This window comes from Ascaphus truei, chromosome 7 (genome assembly GCF_040206685.1).
Source record: "Ascaphus truei isolate aAscTru1 chromosome 7, aAscTru1.hap1, whole genome shotgun sequence".
Lineage (NCBI taxonomy): Eukaryota > Metazoa > Chordata > Amphibia > Anura > Ascaphidae > Ascaphus > Ascaphus truei.
Window position 1 is genome coordinate 67,573,464 of NC_134489.1, and position 23,683 is coordinate 67,597,146.

At 39.4% G+C, this 23,683-nt stretch overlaps 1 long non-coding RNA gene across 1 annotated transcript in view; it reads right to left on the minus strand.

Annotated features, from left to right (window-relative positions):
• Nucleotides 1-245: 245 nt before the first annotated feature.
• Nucleotides 246-23,683, minus strand: part of LOC142498548 (uncharacterized) — a 202,457-nt gene continuing 179,019 nt past the window's right edge. The window contains exon 4 of the long non-coding RNA XR_012802465.1: nt 246-1,875. This is a non-coding gene — a long non-coding RNA (uncharacterized LOC142498548). The remainder of the gene's footprint in view (nt 1,876-23,683) is intronic.

The window sequence follows — 23,683 nt, forward strand, 5'->3', positions numbered from 1 at the left end:
TTTTGAATGTTTGTTTTGAGCCATTGGGATTTACAATTATTTTGGTCATCAGGAAAGACTGCTGCAATGATATTGCTGGTAAAATCTGGAGAGATCTAGGTAAGATAAACGAATCAAGGCACTGCAGGTTTTACAAAAACACATTTATTGAGCCAACAGGTTTTTCTTACCTGAATCAACCTACAGATTACAAACAGGTTCTCCTTGGTCTCAGGAGCACCGGTAGAAGTATCCTATGTTTCTATTTTTCTGGTGTGCAGCATGTTTCCAGTGTACATCTGCGTTGCCCCAGAAGGCAGACAGCCTGATGGGGCTCCCCAAGAGCTGCTCTCCTCTGCACAGAACCAGCATGCTATTGGGTTAACATTTGCTTCTACTTTGTGGAACGTCAATCCCACCCACTGGAATGTTAATGAGCCAAGAGGACACAAAGAACGTTGTAATCACAGCTGCATTGAATCTCAACCACCCCAGTGTACATCTGCATTGCCCCAAAGGTCGGACAGCCTTTGGCACAGCCAAAGGGCAGCTAAAGGGTGTGAGTCGTTTGCTGCCATGCGCTGATGTTTGGTGGTGTTAAAGTTATGTTAAAGCTGCTCTATTTCAATCTGAAAATCACAAGCCCTGTACCCAATTTTCCAACTCTATCTGTGAATTGTGAAATGTCTGTGAATTGACTGTATAACCCTGTTCTTTTAATGTAACCATGTATTTTTATAACTCTGTGCCTAGGACATACTTGAATATGAGAGGTAACTATCAATGTATTAATTCCTGGTAAAACATTTTTATAAATAAAAAAATATATTTTGCATTGAAAAACCTGGTGAGACACATAACCATCTCCCCCATAACAAAAGCACACAGCGTTGCATATTCTGTAATATTTTATGTTGAGCTTTTCCTTTATCTGATAATGTACCAATATTATCCTAAATTCTAAAATGATCAAACCAAGTTTTATGGCTTAATGCAAAAATCGGCAAAATATTCTGTTCTAATGAAAAATTGATTGTATCCATACGGTAATGGTTTCTACCTGTTGATGCAGGCTTTCGGCATCTAAATAGCATTAAGAGTTGAGTAACTTAAAAATTCAGTAACTACAGAACTAATTTATTTTAAAAAAAACACACAAACAAAGGATATTGAATGAATTGCTCCTTTAAAGTGGTCTCCTGTATGTATGTATGTATGTATGTATGTATGTATGTATGTATGGTTTTATTAAATATAGCTCCAACAGTGTATGCAGTGCTTCACAAAATTAGAACACATGGAAATACATTTGAAACAGTGGGAATAAGAGCAGAAAGTAAATGAGGCACAAGGGAAACCCTACCCCCAAAGAGCTTACAATCTTGCAGCCCTTATTCTGCCTAGAATGTTTTACATTGCTTGAAAAATAACATTTTAGATGAAGGCGTTTATCCTATATCAGCCAAAGCAGCCAATCGAGCATTGAAGTCAATGGGGAATTTGAGCCGAAAATTACACGATTGTCGGCTTAGGCTGATATAGAATAAGCCTTTAATCCCCTGAAAGTTTTATGTATTCCCAGTTTGTGGTATTGCATATTCCCCACAAAAACATTTTCAATGAGCAAAGAATTGTTAAAATGTTTTAGATACCACTGCCAACATGCAACGAGAAATGATAACTCCAAATCAACAAGAAGTAACTGTGAAAACATATATCAGTTGAACAACACACATTTGGAAACATCTGTTTTGTCAAAGCAAACATTTTTCTGAGGCTAATAAAACCCATACATTTCAAAACGATAGACTTTTGAACGCAATAGGATATGTTGTGTTTGCTTCTTTTTTTATCATGAAGGATTATTTTCAAGCTTTTCCTGTTTTTTTGAAGTCACTGAAAAACAAAAACAAAAAAGGAGGAAAGCAAATTACACAGTGACCTGAATGTGCAACATTGTAATGTCTAGCATATTATCCCACTGTGAGACAATACAAAATTAGAACAGAATGGAATACAGGATCTATGTTAACACAAGATTTTGGGGGCTTTGCATTAAACTCAATCATTGGCAGTCAGTTGATGATATTAAAGTCATGTTGGTTATGTATCAATGTATTAAGATATTTTACATTGATATTGACTGTTTTAACTTTGTGTGCTTTAGCTATATTGAGATGTATTTGTGACACATTTACTAAACTTTTTTTTTTTTTACCTCAACAGCTTAAATTTGTCAGGAAAACAGGTTTCTTTCATTTCACACAACACATTTTGTTGTGTTTTAAGACACATATTTTGTGAGCTTAATACATGCTCCATAAATATCTGGGTTACATAGTTACATAGTAGACGAGGTTGAAAAAATACATATGTCCATTAAGTTTAACCTATAGTATGTTAAATTTAGATGACAGATACTTATTCTATATTTATATTTCCAGTATTTTAATTCGGAGTAAAGCAAACAAAAAAATCCAGTGAAACATTATGCAATTATGTCTCAGAAAAGGAAAAAATAAATTCCTTCCTGGTGTAACGTTGCTGACTGCAACCAGGATACGGACCTGCAGGGTAGAGGTAAGGAGTGATACACCGACCTTGGCCTGGGATCTGAAGCCTGGGATGCAGCGGTAGTCAGGTCCGGTTCCGGGGTCGAGGCAGGTGGCAGGCAAGAGTAGTCAGTTCATGTTCTGGGGTTGAGGCAGGTGCAGGTAATGGTAGTCAGGTCCAGTTCCGAGGTCGCAGCAGGCAAGGATAGTCAGATACAGGAAGAAGTCCAAATACAGGCAAGAACAGATTCAATGGCAGAGCTAGGCAGGAACAAGGTACAGGGTACACTGCATGAGCAAAGACAGGGAGCAACTGCCTGCTATTTAAAGCACAGGAGCAACTGCTGCAATTGAGGGCCAGAGAGAGGCTGACTTCCTGCCACCAACCATCTTGGTATTCCGATAGAACCCTTATAGTAAACCCCCTTCAGGGTCGAACTCTGGTGCGACCATCAGTGGGAAGGTCTAGATCAGTGGGAAGGTCCCTGTAAGTTAATTCATCCTTCAGTCTCTCCTCAATGCCTAGAGAAAACGAAACCGCGTACAAGCTCTAAGTGGTCCGGCTGCAAGTGCACTGTGGCACTGTTGAGAGAATATATGGAGCTGACACCGGATAATAGGGAATAAATGGTGATGCAGGTATGGTATAAACGGAAGATTGGAATGTCCCATCCCGTGACGCGGGACATTTACATGCATAGGAGATACCGGCACCCTATAAGGGGCCTGTATCTCGGGAAGCAGGGGTCCCCTGACCTCAAATCAATGTGGTTCTGCTCCGGAGACCCCTTGCTCATCTACACTAGTAAGAAAATGTAAATTTAAATATGTAGTAAGCACCAAAACACAACACACACCCTGTGTCCCCACATAAAACCATTATTTATTTATTTGAACACACGATTGATAACATACAGATGCAGCCACCAGTATTAGATCACTTGCCTGAGTAAAACCTAAATAACCTGAGTAAAGCCTCAACATTTCTGTGAGATTCCTAATGGCCATCTGATTAACACACCAGGGGTCCCTGCAGTCCCATTCAGTTTGAATAAGACTGCAGGGACCCCCTGCTATGTTAATTCGATGGGCCGTTAGGAATCTCACAGAAATGTTGAGGCATGTTGAGGCATTTACTGTGAGATTGCCCCAGATTTTCCAAGGCAAGTGATCTAATACTTGTGGTTACATCTGTAGGCCGGCGGGAGTCCCCGGGTCATCCCCACGGGCATCCGGGGGTCCTCTGGGGGTACCCGTGGGTCGCCGCTGGCCTGCTGTACCATTTGTGTTGTAAAAAAAATAAAGATGGCAAACATTTCAATAAATACACATCCCCACCCCCAAACACATACAGTACAGTAATGTGCAAAACAACTATTATCCAGATATGGATAATAGATCATTTGCCCATTATTAAACAAAACATTAGCCAGGCAGCACAAATAAAGTTAATAAAAACCGTTCTACTTACCCCTGCCATTATGAAGGGCGTCCTCGTCAGCATATTGCAGGGCCATGTCCTCCGTTACCAGAAAGAATACATTAAAAATACAAGCTAATGGCCCCTAACCCCTTAATCACCGTAGCGGTTAATAACCGCTATAGTAATTAAGGGTTAACCCACCCTCTTTGAGAAAGGCCCGTTGCGGCTGAAACGCGTTAGAGTTGCGGGGGGTGCCTCCCTCTCTCTCTTTTTTAACTTCCATGTTATAATAAAGAAGATTTTTTCACAGCACAGTCCAGCCTTGTTCACTTGCTGCGCAGCCGTGACCGCTGTCTTTCCTCCCCGGTGAGGTTATTTTGCCTGCTATTTCTACCATACAGCTTGGAGCACGCCGCAGATCAGATGGATTTAAAGACATATACTTGTTGGCTGTATACCGGAACGCAACCAAACGAGAGAGAGACACAGGTGCATCAGACCGGCTGAGGACTATCAGTGAGAGGGCGGAACTCAACCGGAGCAGTGCAGGGAACAACACCACAAGCTGCGGACGGCAATCTCGTGACGTTTTAAACCGCATGTATTCATGTGAGTACATGTAAGTGATTTTTAGTTGTTATAGCAGTGCTTTTTAGGCTTGTTGTAGCCGTTTTTTATTAAATTTTGTGCCATCCGTTGCAATTGTCCACTCTCTTTCTCTGGGGGTCCGTGTACTTGGGTGGTCCTTGAATCACGGAGCATCAAGGGAGAGAGGAAGTACCCAGGGGATTCGTGGCACAAGTGGACTTTGAAGGGATTAAAGCACAGATTGTCTCCACTGTATCCAGAAAGAGGCACTCCTGTAAGTAGACGCAGTCTACATTGGGAACTGTTATATGTAAGGGGAAGTCATCAGACATCAGGAGTACTGCGCAATGGTGTGCCTCTTTATCGTTTCCAGGTGGATTGGGGTGTTGTAGCAGTGAAGAAAATCTACAGACCGCAACTTCATGATTTGGACTCTGGGGGATTTTTCAAGAGACTGATTTTGTTGCATATGGACATAGTGTAATTTTAAGCGCCAGGTATCCCTTTTTTCATTCATCAGAAAGAATACATTAAAAATACACGCTAATGGGCCCTAACCCCTTAATCACCGTAGCGGTTAATAACCGCTATAGTAATTAAGGGTTAACCCACCCTCCCCCACTACCCAACCAGGAGGCCTAATCACCCACCCCGGACCCAGTATACCCAACCGGTACCCATTGAGTGTCATAGTAGTACATATAAAATGGGCATGATAAGCTACGATAGCAGTCAATGGTCACCCTAATACAAAAGAATGAATGTCCAAAATACACAATAATAATACATATACAACAAGCACCTAAACACCCAGAAACAAAAATTCAAAGCACTAGCCAACCAAGCAATTCACAAAATAAAATCACTAGTCAATCAAATAAAGAAATAAAACCACTAGGCATGCAATAAAATAATTAAAACCAGTATGCAATCAATTACATAAATCATACCAATAGCCAAAAATATATTTAATACATAAAAGCAGTAACACAACAATTAATTCATACTACAATTAGGCAACACATACATTAAAACCAGTAGCCAGCAAAATACATCATTAAATAAAATCGCTAAACAATCGGTTAAAAAAAAAAAAGCCATCACAATTTTAAAAAAATGTAAATGAACAATAAACAGAAATAGAGAATATAACAGTCAATAGGAGAAATTCATTTGGCCAAAAATGCATTGGCTTCCACTGTATTCATCTGTACCCTAAACAGGCACAGATTAATACATTAGCAGTCAATGGCCAATGAAAAACATAAAAAAGGAAAATCCAATCAATTAACCTGTAAAAATAAAAGTACATACATTCAATATTTAGTTTACCTTTAGAAGCGTTAGCCCTTCCTGGGGAATCAGCAAGCTCTCGTACCGTGACATCATGAAACTCAATCCACCGCCATCCACCATGAAGATCTGGAACAGGTAACCAAATTCTTCTTTCTTTAATCTTTTCTCATCTTCTTCTTTCTTTATCTGTGATTATTTCTTGATTTTCTTTATCTTCTGTCTTTATCTTCATCTGTTAATCCAATAACCCCATGTTAAATCCACAATGTTGACACGTCGGCTTCTTGAGCTCAAATGAGATGTCACGGCCTTAAATATGGCTTGTGATGTCACATTTGGACGGCAAATGGTTCATACGCCATCTGCTTTGCTGTGATAACCATGTGCCTTTATTTTTTATTTTTTATGTGACGTCATGAAAGGGACTGAAGCCTGCCAATCAGAATGCAAAAAAAGCGGTCGGTTTATCGGGGCTTATTGAAAAGCAGTAGGCTTTTTTGGCGTTAAGTGAGCGATAAGTGGCATGAGGCCCCAAGTGTCATCGGTAAAGATTGAGACTTTGCTCTCTATGCCAAACTCAAGGTCAATAATAAACAAGTTAAAAATCAGTGGTCCCAGTACCAAACCTTGAGGTACTCTGTTTATAACTTTAGCGCCCAACCTGAAAAGGTTCCATTTATGACAACTCTGTTTTCTATCCTTCAACCAATTTTCAATCCAGGTGCATATATTTTTCCAGAGACCAATATCTTTTATTTTGTACACTAACCTCTTGTGTGGCACTGTATCAAAAGCCTTTGCAATATCTAAGTAGACCACATCAAGTGCAGTACCCTGGTCTTCTTCTCAAAGAAAATAATAAGGTTAGTTTGGCACACGTTATCCTTCATACATTCATGCTGACTATTACTGATAATTTTGTTATTCATTAGGTATTCCTTAATATTATCTCATATTAAACCTTCAAGCAGCTTCCCATCTATTGATGTCAGACTTACAGGTCTGTAATTCTCTGGTTGTGATCTAGCTCATTTTCTAAATATATTCACCGTCTGCTTTAAGCCAATCTAGTGGTACGGAGCCTGTGGAAATGGAGTCCTTGAATATTAAATATTGCAATCCTTTTTGCGCTTTCAATTCTTGCTAATCTGATTGCCCTTTTGTAACTTTTGTTACATTCCTTATAATTCTGATATGATGCCTCTGTCCCTTCTGACTTTAAGGCTCTAAATGCCTGCCCATTCCTTTCCATTTCTTCCCCTTCCTGTTATTTAGATATATTGATTTAGACTTGTTTCTTTTATATGTAACGGATATTCCCCCACCCAATCGCATATAGAGTGTAAGTGATGGGGGGACTTATTGTTACCAGGTGTGGTGCGTATACATGTAGGTTCACAGGAGGCCTGAGCCTCCGCTAATGGGAACCTGGGGTTCTTCTCTGTAACGATCTTCCATACAGCGCCTCCACCTATGTAGGGTTCTTGGAATGTAGAATGATCCTCACACAGGAACCAGATATAGTAATCACATACACTGGGGTATAAGTATAACCATTTACTATATGCAGCATCAACATAACATAATACACGTGCATTATCGATATAACCTCAGTATCAATAACTGTACCACTCTGTACCAAATGTCATTCACTCCCACTTAGGAGTGTATACCCAGTGCCCACCACCGTGTACCCCCACACCGTGTCCACACTATAACCCTTGTCCCGTGGTCAGCGCTGCCACTATGTGTAAGTACTCTGTTGGTGTACTTTATAACGATACCTGCCCGGTGTGGCAGCACCTGTCTTTAAAGGATCTTCACAAAGGATCCAGCGATTTCCTGCACGACATCCAGGATCCACCCACGTGGTGATCCGTCAGGGGCGATCCCACCCTGAAGATAGTCCAGCTCTCTTACTGGTGTAGGCTTGAGCCCAAGCCTCTTGGGGGAAGCGCAGCGTCCGCTGTGTCCCTAACTAGCAAACAGCTAATGGGCCAGGGTCCCTAACCTAGGGCCTGTCCCTACAGCACCACAAGCTATCAGGTGGCTCAGGACTTATCTGGGGCCTAGGGGGCTGCTGGCCTAATGCAGTGGGTCATAGACCCCTGCACGCACCTCCTATCCCTAACTCTTCCTGGTCCTGACTGCCTGTCTGCAAAACCCCGCGAAATGTATCCATTCTTTCTGCAGGGCAATCATCCAGCCCTATTGACTCCCTGGCGTCACGTGGGGTGCTCCCAAGGCTCATGGGACTTGTAGTCCCTTCCAAGAGCCTTCCCTGGTAGGCTAGGGTTCGCGCGCTATTACTGCGCATGCGCAATGTCTCTTGCTGGCCGCCGCATGTCTGTGGGTACTGCGCATGCGCGAACTTGCGCAAGATGGCGGCGCCCTGCACGGGAGCCGCCGAGGACCTCTGGAGCACCAGAGTGCTCCCTGCTCGGCCCCCACCCTCCAGAATGGCCGGCGGGTCTGCCGCTTGGCTCCGGCAGCACCCACCATTGATCCCGGCCACGGAGGTAACGGGGGTCGCAGGGCAGAGGGGGTGACCTGATAAGTGTGCTTTTCTGACAATGTTTTAAAGACTGCCCATTTATCTTCCACATTTTTTTCCTTCAAAAATGTCATCCCAATTTATTACTTGTAGATTATTCCTCAGTTTATTAAAATCTGCCTTTCTAAAGTTGGAAGTCTTTGTTGAAGCTGAATAATATGTATATTTTTTGATCATTTATGTCATATTGCGGGATGCTATCGGCCTGTGGAATCTGCAGGATGTGGTGGCCAGTTTGAATTCTCAAACAGGAGCTGAAACAGCTACAACTAAAACTTTAAGTATTTTGGGAACTGGGGGATCCCAAAGATAAAAAATAGTGCTGTTGGGCTCCAGAGAACCAACCAGTGCAAATTTTAACAAAAAGAAGAAAAAAGTGCACCAGATTTATCAAAGGGGAAAAGGCCATTGCTTCCTTTGGGCCTTCTTTTCTTTGATAAATACTGTGCTATTTTTCAACAGAGTTTGACCCAGTTTTGCACCTGGAAGACTTTAGTAAGTAGGGTCTATGTATCAAGGTAAAAGTGGAACAAATCTGGAAATAAAGGTTAAGATCATCCTGCTTCCTCTGATCGATAGCACAGAGAGGCAATTTGCCTCCATGGCCCTCCCCCCCTCGCCCCCAAATTTGGTCAGCTACTGATCCGGGCTTGGTTAATGTTGCAATCTATGTGCTGGAATATAACACAGAACCCTTAAACGTAAAGGAACTATAGTTATATATAGGAAATATATCCAGCTCATATATTTTAATTTTTTTTTTTTTTAATGGGGTAAATTTAATACAGAGTCTCTCTGTCCAGGCGAATATTTTCAAATGTTAATGATTTATCAAAAATTGTGGCAAGTGTCAAAAGCCCAAGATTTGCCAGTTTTGCCCATCTAGTGGACTAAGAGAAAGAGAATGAGAACAGTAGAGCATTTCTCCAGTGGAAGGTAAAGAAACACATACCACTAGTCTAGATTTGTCATCAGTTGTAAACCGCTTTGATGATGACAACAAGAACGTTCTTAATACAACAAAATTGTAAAGCCATCAAAACCTCTCTTCTGAAATATACAGTACTATGAAATTGAATACATAATATAGAGATGGCCCAAAAAGAGCTCTCTCCTAATAGTATATATGCATTTTGTAGTTTTAAAAGAACTTTACTTTCTACCCAAGCTCTGTGAAGCATAGCATAATGATAACATATTTACAAATAAATATGCAAAAATGTGTTGCGATAAATAAGGAAAAAACCATGTGGTTGCAGAAGATCAGTGTTGAATCTTTTGGACACACAATGTTAGTATTTACTATAGGTTTACTGCATATATAGTTGCACAATTGTAACTTTTGTATTTTTATGCTTACATTATTTCAGAAATAGCTACCATCAGCCTTCTCTTAATATTCTTATGATGATGTTATTCCCTTAGGTTTGCTAATCATATGTTGCATTCCAATGCAATGACTTTTCTAGATAAAATAATGAATTACCTATGATTGTGGGTTCGTGTCCTTAAAATTGCTGTAATGATTCTCATGCATGAATTTAAAAAATGTAAGTTAAAAAAATGTCTCTCTTTTATTTCGTAAACCTGGTGAGTGCTTTATTCACTAATTAGCACTGCATTTATTGGTTAAAATTGTCCATTCACCATTTTCTTAATATTTCAACACTCATCTATTCACACGGTTTCTAGAAACTGTTTTTTTTGAGCAGCACTGAGGAGCACTTTTATATTTATATGCATCATTGTTTGGTGAAACATTCAGTTTGCGCTTTTTGTTTCCAATTGTATTATAAATACAACATTTATTAATTTAAAAGTCCCTAACATTCCACTGTGTATTATGGGATCCAAAACATCCTATTCTTCCCCCTCTCAACAGTAGCTTCCCACGACCTGGACCAAATAATGATAACAAACGGGTAAAAACAGCTACAGTGTAAAAACAAACTTGCTTTAAGAAGATGAAACTCACAGAATCATAAAGCATTGACACTGCAATGATTGGAAAAGAAACAAAGAATAACTCAGAGACTATGGACCAACAATTTTCTTTCCAACTGCTTACAAGTAACAGTGGGCAAAACTTTTGTAAAAATGTGTGAATATTAAACTTTTTCTGCTCGCAAACATTTATCAAATCTGCTAATAGTTATAAACATTCAACACGCTTTATAATCAAGTTATTTACTGCAAATTCTGTTGAGGCATAATGTGATGTTATCTTAGCTAATTTTGTGTTAAGAAGAGGGCACTTTTCTCAACGTGTATCTTCAAAGCTTAAAGCTGCAGTTCAAGCTGCCATTTAAAAAAAATATTATTATTTTTTCCATTCAATATGTGCATCAATACAATCTGCACACCAGCAGCTAAGCTGCAGATCGATCCGTTCTCCTGTAATCGATCGCTTTGCTCAGGGTTATTTAATTCTCTTCTTGCACAGCATTGTGGGCAATGTAGTGAAGCAATATCATTGACTGGGCAGTTACTAGATACAAATGGTGCACTACTAGAGAGAGGGCGGGGCTCAAGAGCCAGAGCCTATCAGAAGGGGAATGGGCTGTGACTTTGGAAATGGTTTCTATAGAAACAAAAATGCTTCCTGCATTAGAAACATTAAATATTTCTTTACAAAAATGTTTTTTAAACGCTACAAGTATTTTCTCATAGTACAGAACTGATTTATAAAGTAAAAAAAACACACATGTAAGATATTGCTTGAACTGCAGCTTTAATAACGTTAGGGTAATTTATGTTTTTGGCTAGAAAGGGCATTGAATTAAGTATAACGGACATGAGTGCTAATGAGAGGCAAAAAAAGGTGTTCTACAGTATCTAACAATGCCTACAGAAGAAGAAGGAAAGAGGCTGAAATACCATGAATGCCAACCTGAGGAGTACCACCATTATGTCTTTGAGAGGCACGTCCGCGTTCCACCACTTCACCTTCTCCAATACGTTCCTCACTAAGCTCATCAGAAGAGCCACCATCACCACCAACAATTTCACCCTAACCCCCTCCAACCTTGACTGACGTATCATCTGACCCATTCAGGCTTATAGCAGTCCCAACCTCCTCCGTGCTGGAAGCACTCCCTATTGTTTCACCTGCCTACCCCCAGGAATACAAGGGGGTAGGGGGAGGGGGGTTTATTAACCCAATCCTCCCCGTAGGTTTTAGCTAATCTTTATTTATTTCTTTTTTAATAACTAGGTGATCTATTGCTCTTTTTACTATGTTTTTATGCTTCGTGCTTCTTTTTCAATGATTCTATATGTTAGTTGCACTTTATTACTTAGGTGCACTTTCAGCTGTTTATAAGTATTGTTTTTAACACTTTTTTCTTTATTCTAGAGCCACTGTCCGATGGTTGTTTATTAATATATTATTGCTTGTTTAATAAAGTTTATTTTGTTGTCAATGGTTGCCCTTAGCAACGTGTTTGTGGCTGCGACCCATGGAGCTATTTGACTCCTCCCCGCTTCTTCTGTATTGGCCAAAATCTTCAATTGATGGGCCTATCAACTGGAAGCGTGGGGTATTTAAATGCCACATCGATTTCAGACCAATTATTCCCTGATGAAGAGACCGTTAAGGTTTCGAAACGCATTGGAAAAAGAATCTAATTGTTTTATGAACTCTGGACTCTGCACTACCCCGTTGCGGGCTCACACGGTGTCTGGGAAGACCGCGACGCGCTGCCGCTCCTGAGTGACGTCACGAACCCGGAAGTGCCGGACCGGAGAGCTGAACATGGTGTGCTGTGCTGCTGCAGAGATTGCCTGACTTGAGGACACTGTCTGTATTACGAGTTTTGCTGGACTGCATACGATCGTGCTGGAAATCACCCAGGACACAGTCTGAGATCGAGTGACCGTGACAGGAGGACCGGTGTGTGTTTACACTGAAGACATCTTCACTGCCGTTCCAATTGGTGCATGGGTAACACTAACCCCTGACATGCTCGTTTATTTCTGTTTTAATGTACGCTTAATACTTACCTTATTTGTGGGTTAACATTATAATTTTTAATGCACTATGAGCGTTGTGCGCTGTGTTTTTTGTGTATAGTGTGTACTTTGAGTATTGGACCTCTATATCTTGACTTGAACAGCCAAACAAGATAATGAACTACAAGTGTGTGTCAGGGCACTATCAACCAATGAGTCTGAATCGGCCTTAAGATGTTTTCTGATTAAGCAATGCTTCGTAAATATGGCCCTTAGGATCAAATTCACTAACCACTGATACGTTTATTGCACCACAATCCCATTTTAACTGCCATTCAAATCAGCAACAGTTTCCATGGATCACGTTGCAATAACTAATTTCAGAGGTTAGTGAAATCCATTCTGTGTCCATAAAACTTTCCACAGCAACACTTAGGCAATTAATCTCTCTTTCAAATAGAGAAGAAAAGGGAAACATAATTAGTGGAGAATAACTGATTTGCAAAAGGCACTTTTATAGGTAAGTCATTCAACAATCAATCAAAGAACGCCCTTTGCAAAATATGATAAAATACTCAATGACATAAGTAGGAAGATTGGTTCCCATATCATTTCAACATTTCATTTCAGCAGATCACAGTTGGAAGATTAGATAAATCCAAGAACAAGAAGAGATTGTAAAAAAACAACAAAAAAAGCAATTTATTTAGAAAACATTCTATCAACGTATGCTGTCTGCGATGCCTTAGGCCAGGTCCATACTGCCGCAGACTGCGTGGAGGCATCTGGGCGGGGGCGCGATCACATTGCCTAAAGGCATTTATCGCGCCCGTAGACCGTGCGGGTGGCAGCTGGAGGGGGCGGGCGTTGCGCGAGACATCAGTTGAATCTGATTTCTCGGCGCGACAGCCAGGTCACGTGAACGGTTTTGCCAATGAGGGCAAACCAGCTCCATGATGCCCCTAGGCACGCCCACCACGGCGCGTCTAACATGCGCTCGAAAACGCACCCGCTTCACGCGGGTGACATCACAGCCTTCACACGCCTCCGCGCAGGCGAAGGCTGTATGGCCTTAGCCTTATAGTGGTAAAACCTTGTCCCTACATTGAATGTGTTTTAGATGCTGCAGACCACTCAAAAGAAGTATTTTAACCATGTGCTATAATAAACCTTGTTTCTTAAGTAGTTCTGCAGCAGCTGCTTCCATGACAACTAGTATTAGACATAAAACCAACTACTGGCATAACAGATGTTAATATGCCCTGCCTTAAATGTTAACAACTTTGAAAAGTTATTAATGGCAGAATAACTTTTAAATGAAAGTAAGCCTTGCCTTTTGCATTAAAATGTATTATTTATGGTACCATTTTCTGACTGACTATTTAGAATTATTTACTTAGCTGTAATTGTATATATATTCCGGCAAAAATATAAAATCTACATTGTAAATTTGTTTAAGGAAATAAATTGGGACATATTGGCATACAGTAATCAATTTTTTTTTTACATTTAGAAGAAACAAGTATATAACCTACATATTTTCCCTTTATTTTATAATGTTTACGATCAAACTTTTTTGGATTACCAAAAGTAAGATTTAAAAGAAAAATGAACAATGATGACAACAATAATGCTGAATAAATGGTGTCAAAGGAATGCATTGTTTGCTAAATCACAAGTGCATTGAACAGTAGCTTTAACAATCTTGTGATTTGACTTGGCACAGGGTTTGTTAATTAGTGACATTTTACACTTATAATTTCCAAATTTAAAATGCATGTATAATCTCTTGATGGCAGTAAAATGTATATTACTTTGCCAGCAATGTGTTTTGCACCAGAAAACTCCAACTCCCTGGCATATGCTCTTCATAATATGTCTTCCTAATTAATTGGTATTCTGTAATGCTAACAGCAAGAAAAGGAGACCTATTTCTTCCACCAGAAGAGAGAAGGTAGAAGAAATGGCAAAATGTTGTCTCCCTATGGGATCTTAATATCTCCCACAGCTGTTAACCCACAGGCACAGCAAGATTTCTAAAAAAATATATTAGTCAAGAGTACAACATATTTATAATCCCATGAAGTCTCCATTACATCTCAAACACTCCAAAAATAATTAATGTTATCGTCTTTTAAAGGTTGTTTTCAGTTTTCAGGCTCCTCTTGTTGTTAGGACATTTATATGTCACAGAATGCAAATCCAATTGACAATATAATTACTGGTGTTTGTAATTTCTGCTTTGGAATGCAGGGTTTAGTTGGTTCATATCCACAGGCATTGTGATCAAAAACAGGCACCATTCTCAATAAATTGGGCACACATTGAATCTATTTTAACTGCAGACCTATGTTTAACAGCAGACCTATGTTTATGTGGTTGCTTTACAGAGCTCCTTGTGCAACGGAATGTTTTATTATTAATGTTATTATTATCGTTTGTTTGTAAAGCGTCAACATATTCCACAGAGCGGTACAATAGGGGGTACAGAATTATGTATATTACATAAACAGTTACATACAAGTGAGGACAGACGTGCGCAAACAGATACAAAGAGGTAATGAGGGCCCTGCTCTTGAGAGTTTACAACATACAGGTGCAGCAGGAGTTAATCCTCCCACACAACGTGCCAGTGGGACCAGACACCATTGTGGAGTGATTAGCCAGGAGTCAAAAAGTGGCGGCGCGAATGGGCTAACATACCTGCTGGCGTGCGGCAGCCATTGCAATAACAACTGTTACATCTGTTGGTAAATGTTTCACAAATCTGAAGTCAATCAGCTATCTGTATTGTTCTTACAGGAAAATGAAACAATACTATATTTGAGATTAGCAATGGTTCTATGGCTAAAATAGTGGGCTTTAAGCTAAAATAAATTGGGTTCACGACTTACCTTTTTGTCTATGTACCATAAGCTCCAAAATATACTTTCAAGCTCTTGATGACTTGTTCTACTCTTGGCTGAATCTCACAAGGAGCTTGCTTGATTTGCTTGAACAAGTACGGAAGACAAGGGACTAATTTAGAGTATTATTACTGTCTAGAAAACTGATGGGTTTTAGGACCTAGGCAATTAGAATACTTTCTAATGGGTTCCATATTGTATTAATCCTGCTGCCGACTTACAACATAGTGCTGGTGGTTGACGTTATAGCCCTTGGCAGTCTGACGGAAATTCGGATTCATTACAGTACGCTGCGGCTCACCGGGAGCTCGCCTGATTTGTTCTAATAACTAAAGAAGAAAGATTAGGGAATTACTTGCAGTATTATTACTGTCTAAAATGTAGGCAACTAGGTGATTAGGATAGGTTCCACATGGGAGTAATCGTGCTGCTGATTTACAGCATAGCACCTTCACTTTGTATTTATTGTCCTATTTAGGCAATTTTCTTCATCTGGCAATCAGAGTAGTATTCTCCTTAGGAAAACCTACCCTCTTCCCTAGTGCATTTTATTTAATTTAGCAGTTTCACCTTTGCAATTTACTGATATCATGTGGGTCTAAACTTCATCTGTAATAACCAAGTTACTACACTTGTTACTGTTGCCATCTGTGATTAGTTTTGTTTAAATTACCCTTTGATTCAGGGACTAGGTCTACAATTTGTACATGTTTGTAAATCTGTATATAAATGTTGCTTAATTCCTAACCGGATTGCTACTAAATGTATTTTATCCTTTCACGATTAATCAAAGTATTCTTTTAACTAATTTCATATTTCATACATTACTTTCACATTTCTTGTTCACCTTACATTGATTGGCCTTTAGAGGTTAATATGAGTGCAGTGAACAGAGTTCTTCCTCCTGTCCTTTGATTTCTATCTCTGTATTCACCTTCACCTCTCCCATTATTTTGTATTTTGTTACTAGCTGAGCAGGATTTGCTTTGGAGCTTTGTTTAAACTCTCTTCATGGCTTAAAATCAGTTACACTAAAGAAGAAGAAAAACTTTAAACTAAATGTTTTCATGCAAGGTACAGGCATACCCCACATTAACGTACGCAATGGGACCGGAGCATGTATGTAAAGCGAAAATGTACTTAAAGTGAAGCACTACCTTTTCCCCACTTATCAATGCATGTACTGTACTGCAAACGTCATATACGTGCATAACTGATGGAAATAAGGAATTTTTAACAGGCTCTATAGTCTCCCCGGTTGCGCACACCTTCGGTACAGGTAGGGAGCCGGTATTGCTGTTCAGGACGTGCTGACTGGCGCATGCGTGAGCTGCCGTTTGCCTATTGAGCGAGATGTACTTACTCGCGAGTGTACTTAAAGTGAGTGTCCTTAAACCGGGGTATGCCTGTAATAATGTTGTGTGTTTAATATATCAAGAAAGGTCCAGATATCCATAAAATAATCAAGCAAAATGAATCCCAAGCAATGCACTTCCTGGTTTTCCTCTTTGTGCTGTCATGTTCAGCTATCTACTCCCCTCTGCTATTCAACTGAAGCTTTTTGTGATGTCATTTATGCCTCTGTCTGTGAAAGAGACCATTTGATAACAGCAGGAGGAGTTATTTGAAATGTGTGTAATTATAATGCAAAGTTTTCATTTGAGACCGAGTACCTTTAGCAGAGATGTATCTACAGTGTTATAAATATCAATTCTGTTAGATAATGTAATTCCATTGTATCATCCTGCCATATACAGTATAAACACTTGGACCCTTTTTTTTTTTAATAAAGGGGGAGTAGTGATTTCAATAGGGCTTTCCGTGTGATTTTGCACTTTATAGAATAAGGGCAATAATGTTATTATAACTGGAACTTTCCGAACCATAAATGACATCACGAATGCGGGCAGCATGGCAACTCCCTGTTCTCTTTTTTTAATGTTATAATAGACCAGAGAGGTGAAGAGAACGATTACAGGTAGTGTAGGGCCTGCAGGAAACGGCTTACCTCAGGGTGGTGGCAGGCCGATTAAGGCTTTGGCCAAAGGATTTAACTAAATGACCCTTACTTATGAGAAAAAACAGATAGTATTTAACTAAATCATTTGTCATATTGGATGTACCATTGGGGCTTGTTTTGCTGTTGTTGATACATTAGGTCACTAATAGATATGGTGTAGTGGGTTTGGGTTTTGAGCTTGCTGGGACTGTGTTTATAATAAACCAGTTTTACAGTAAAATAATGGTGCGGCCATCAAAGATAAATTGTGCATCATCTTATTCTAATTACTTTATTACTACAAATTATCTATGTAAACAATGAAGTTGAAACAAGCAGGGAATTCTGGGACAGGAAATGGAAACCATAAGGTCTCCCCCAATTTAATAGCCATACTTAAAATTACAATTGTTAAGAAGTACATAGATTTTGTGTTTAAAAAAAAATGTAATTGAGGGTTGGACTTGTACTTGGCCACTTTTGTATAATGCGTTTCCTTAAAAATGGAGTTTTTTTGACAGGATAACAACCCTAGTGCATCAGATTATATATATATATATATATATATATATTTTTTTTTTAAAGTGTATCAACTACTTACATTATTTCCCAAGTTATTATTGAACACTTAAACAAGTATTTAAGCTCCTATTAGCATGAGAAGAATGTGAATTGCTATGAAATGTGTAATTACAAGGTACGTTTACAAGTAGAGGAACTAACAGTTAATGATCAAAGGCATTAAGAATAATTACTGGATCAAAGGATATAAAAGTCACTTCTGCAATTGAACATTCTTAAACTATTGCTAGAGAAAATGAAATAGGAAATGATATTAGAAAATATTACAAATAAATGTGATTACCTAAAAGTAAGTGATGAGAATGTTATGTATCAAAGTACCCTTGCAAGTTGTGTATCAAAGTTCCCCAACTTCAAATCCAAAACCGGTACTAAACTCAAAAATGTTCATGGCCCCTGGTGTAGAATTTAAATACTTACTAATCTTGTATTGAATTGGTGAACAGCCAGAGAGTACAACGTTTCAGACCAACGTCCATCGCTGGACCTTATATCAAGTAGTTTATAACTCTTATACATGTAATATATATACATATTGCCTATGAATGAAATGAACACAGGTCTGATCACAAAGGTTCGACAACGGCCTATGTGATGAATGTAAAATACATCCAACACGTGCCTATGTCATCGGACAGTGGAACGCAACCTGTCAACTGCAAACAAGTGGATAACATGACTACTTAAAGTACGAATACCAAAAGATGCACAAAGTGTCTATAAGGTCTATCATTACATTGGCCATTATATACATAGGGAAGATAAAGTAAGCAAAAACCAACATGGAATACTGTAGGTGATATTTACAAATAGTCTTCTGCTATAAAGCACCTCCCGACACTGGAAGGTACCTTACAGCCCATTCAAGTCAAGTACTGAAAGGTCTGTTATGGTGGATGACTGCTTGGTAAATATGGACCTACATGTGTTCTATTGGGTGCAATTTGAGTGACACGTGAAAGAGCTGAGGCGACGGGGAGAACACTTGGCAACCCTTAGTGCACATTCTTTATCAATTCTCCTATTTTTAGAAAGGTATAACACATGCAGTATAATAAAATGTTGGAGAAATATGTTATGTCCACTGTCTTGGGGGTGAAAAAAAGTGCTCTGGATTAATGTAACAAAACCATCAACTTTGAATAATACACTATAGAAGAGGACAAACAAAAGAGCTGACATTTCAGTCAAGGGAAGGTCGTCTTCTGGTGCCTATGTGACTGCTCATATTTTTTCTGTTCTATGTAATATATGTTTTAACTGTATGACAGTATAATGAATTACCTTCTCTCAATTAATTACACTGTGCCTTTGAGGGTGAAATAGAAAAAGTAGATAATAAGAAATTTGCTTTATAGCTGCAGTTTCAAAGAAAGTTTTATGATAACACTGATGTGGATTTTCATTGCAACTTCCAAAGTAGGTAGAATAGAGCAGTTTTGCAGGAGAGAGAAAAGTCATGCTATTAGGGTGAAGTCATAGGAATGTAAGAATAGTTCTGAAAAACGTCTCCCTGAGGACCAACATTTTTGATTAGTAATGATATTGCTTCACAAAACCATGATGTAATGGTATCTACTAACCATACAGTTCCTTGATATAACTACTTTTCTAGTAGAGTAACAGTGAAATTATTCACAGATGTTGTTAACTATAAACAGTATAGCCTCCCTCACAGAAATAATTGTACAATCTCTCGGATAGTATATAAGGGGGTGATTTGATTTCTATCTCACCTTGCATCTAATGTATCAAGGCATTTTCCACCAGGAATGTCAATAGATGGAGTCAGGGAAGAGTTATATGCCACACAGTACATACTGTTATATGTTTCTTCAATAATATTATATATATATACAGTATATATATATATATATATATATATATATATATATACACACACACACACAGTATATTTATATATACGAGAGAGAGAGAGAGAGAGAGAGAGAGAGAGAGAGAGAGAGAGAGAGAGAGAGAGAGAGAGAGAGAGAGAGATAACCCACTCCAGCAGGAGCAGACACAAGACAGCACTCAAAGGTAAGTAAGAAATCTTGCATTCAAAAATGTTCATGTTTGTGCTATGTTTATTTTTGAATACAAGTTTTCTTACTTACCTTTGAGTGCTGTCTTGTGTCTGCTCCTGCTGGAGTGGATTACTTTTCCTATTACTATTACTATTGGTATAGGACATGCACCGCAAACTGTTTATGTTATTGGGAGTGCCGGCTGCCCCATTTGTTATATACTGTATATATATATATATATATATACACACACACACACACACACACACACACACACACACACACACACACACACACACACACACACACAGTATATAGAAATATACAGTGTATATATATATATATATATATATATATATGTATGAAAAAGAAAAGAGAAAAAGCGCCCGATCCTTGTGTAAAATCAGATGAATATTTTAATAAATCACGGACAAGACAAATGCACACTTACAATTTGTCTGATAAAAACAGGCATTTTATGGGACCTGCCCATGCACCAAATGAAGACTCCACGGTCACCTCCGCTCTGCAATCTCCAGAATGGTTCTGTATCCAGTGTCTGAGAACGCCGTTTGCTCCAGGGTGGATAATGTCCACTTGTATGGAGCTTCTCAGCAGCGTGCGTCCGCCATTGCTCACCCGCATGTGATACTGGAATCCGGAAGGACTTTACTTGCGTCTCCACGATCTCTCTCTGGTGCCAAGGCAGGTCAGCCACCGTAGTTCCAATGTTAACTGTCCCTACGCGTTTCTTCCGCAAAGGCATGACATGCAAATGAGCACACCATGAGTCATTTCCCAGAATCCCTTGCTGCAGTGGAAGTGCTGTATGCTGGGTGATAATGGGGAAAGGCGGGGTTGCAGACCTGCCTAAGACATGCAGATGAGCATACAGTTATATTTGCATATTTGCTTTCTTGTGGAGGGTTTTTGTCACTTTTTTTACTCACCATAACTTAACTCAGTATTATAGTTTAGCCTATCCCATAGCCTCTCTTGCATTCCCAGTAAAATCAACCCCACACTGATGAGACCCATCAAGGTCGAAACAGCTGTCTGTGGGTGGTTTTCTGGGTATGCACCTTAACCCTGGCTGTGCTCAAAGCTGTGACCATGTAGCAAGCTTAAGCCTATAGGGAACCATGTTAAAAATGGTTATTGAGGCAAAAAGTGACACTGTGTGCTCATTTGCATGTCATTTCCCAGAATCCCTTGCTGCAGTGGAAGTGCTGTATGCTGGGTGATAATGGGGAAAGGCTGGGAGGAAACTGCTCCCAGGATCCAGTTTGGGGTAGACGCCCCCCACACATATGTTGCAGCAACTGAAGATCTATTTGGGAAGCTGTTCCCATCTGACAGTTAAGGACTCAATCAGCTGCCTGATGATTTTTTTCCTCATTGAGGATCTTATCATACTGATATCTTACTTATATATATATGTAACAGTGTTTCCCCCACCCTATGGGAGATCTGCCTATTACAGGGTGTTTACCTGCTGGTTCACAGAAGCTCTGAGGTTCCGCCTGTGGTAGTGGGGAAGACAGGACAATCCTGCAGGAGAACCCTCTGATACTCCCCCTGATAGATTGTAGTCTTAGGCAGGAGTATATTTTATAAAACAAGAACAGCTTTATTCTGCAAGTCACAGGACACAGCATACAGAATCCAGTCTTTAACTGATTCACTTATCTTCCAAGCCTCAGGGTGGTCCCATGACTTAACCCCCAGGCATGGGCCCCAAGGGTCGGTCCTAACTCTTCCCCTACTCCCTGGTGGAGTAGGAGGTATAGTCCTCACTCCCACTCCCCTATGGGAGGGGATGGAAGATGACAGAGCCCTGCACACCTCTTCCGTGAGACCAGTCTCTCTCAGGGGAGACAACACTGCCTAAATTTACATAGGCAGCTCCTTAAGTGTCCAGAAGGAGGAGCCAAGGTCTGAGCCCAGGATTGGGCAGAACACCGGCCTTGTCTTGCCCCCCCATCACTCAAAGGAGCTGCTCACTGCTGGGGAAACACCAGATTGGGCCTAACACTGCCTGCACTATACCAGGATTTACATGTTAGGCAGGGCAGGGTAGTAGCCAAAAACAGACATGGCTACACTTATATATATCACACATTTAGACATTAGCGTTTATAAGGATATTGTTTCCTGTCACTTTAAATTCACCATTTTGTATTTATGTGCATACACACATTCTGATTATATATTTAATATTCCCTTTTGACTGGTATTAATGTAATCGTATTACACTTATTGCCCTATGAAGTGTGCGCTTCTCTTTCTCTGTGTGTGTATATATATACTGTGTATATATATATATATATATATATATATATATATATATATATATATATATATATATACATATATATGGAATAAGGTGCGTAAAATGTGTACAAACAATATCAGAATAGTACAGAATAGTAACAATGGATGCTGCCACAATGTGTAACGGTCATGCCTTGAAGTGGCAGCAGGCTTAAGACGCGTTGGCCAAAGGGTTAAACTAAATGACCCGTTCTCAGTAGAATATATAGGTATTGCACTGTGTATTTTTGTCACATTGGAAGTAGCTTTGGGCATCTTTGTTTGTTTTTTGTTGTATGCAATGTGTAAGATGTACAGATCTAAGTATTATAAAAAAGGGAAAACAAAGGGCGCAAACCAATGATAAGCAGATGTGTAAAATGTAAACCACCTGCAGGGATATAAATACAATGAAAATCCAAAGAGTAGTTTGAGGGACGAGGTAGAACCTAAAAATGAGAGAGATAAGCCAATATAGTGAAGTATATATGTATTGAACTCACAGCACAAGTACATAGGCTACTTACAATGTAGCCGTAAAAATGAGCATTTCAGAATAAAATCCTATTCTTTAGCTGCAATGATGGGATGGTTAGCCTTAGGATCTGGTCTCCATGGAGAACGCATCACTCATGTTGCCGCTCCAGACCCACTCCTCCTCGATCCCCAAATCTCGCTATGGTAACGCGATGATGCCGGTTAGTGACGTCAATACCTGGAAGTGTCTCCGTCAACTTGAGGAATACCATGCTCACAGTCCCAATTGCCTTAAAAAAGGCAAGCAGCAAGGATAGGCAGATAAAAGTCCGTAGGTAGACTACCTTTACCCTACGCATTTCTAATAAGACTTCAAAGGGTATGTCTCCTCACCTGCATGAAGCCCTTAAGTAGATAGACCTCAGCTAATATAGGCCACAGTCTAAACTACCTATGCCAGTCATACAAGAGCTTGATGCAGATGATAGACGTAGACAATCCAATTAGAATCATTATATTAAAAACCCACATGTACCATTATAATACAATATAATAAAAATACATTTTATTTTATTAAAGAAATCAATATCTTTAAAAATATAAAAATTGAATTAATAAGAAATGAGAAAAAAGGCAAAGATATAATAATTAAGGCAAAATAGATGAATGGTTAGTTTGCTTGCAGGCATTGTACAGTATACACTGATGAGTTAATAGTCATTAAATGATAGATTGGAGGTTAAATTTAATGTTTAAGTCAGGAAGGCGCCTAATTCAATGTCCACGTTGAGACCTAGAGGCACAAGAGTTTTTACAGTGTGTATCCATCTAGTGTCACCTCCCCTCCAAGTGTGTGATAACTTATCTATACCAATACAAACAATGCCTGCAGGATTACAGTTGTGGTGTTCAGAAAAATGTTTGGACAAATTATGTTGTGAAAATCCTTTTTGGATATTGGAAATATGCTCAGCAAAACATCATTTCAATTTCCTCGTAGTGCACCCTATATGCTGCTTTTTGCAGGAGCACTGAA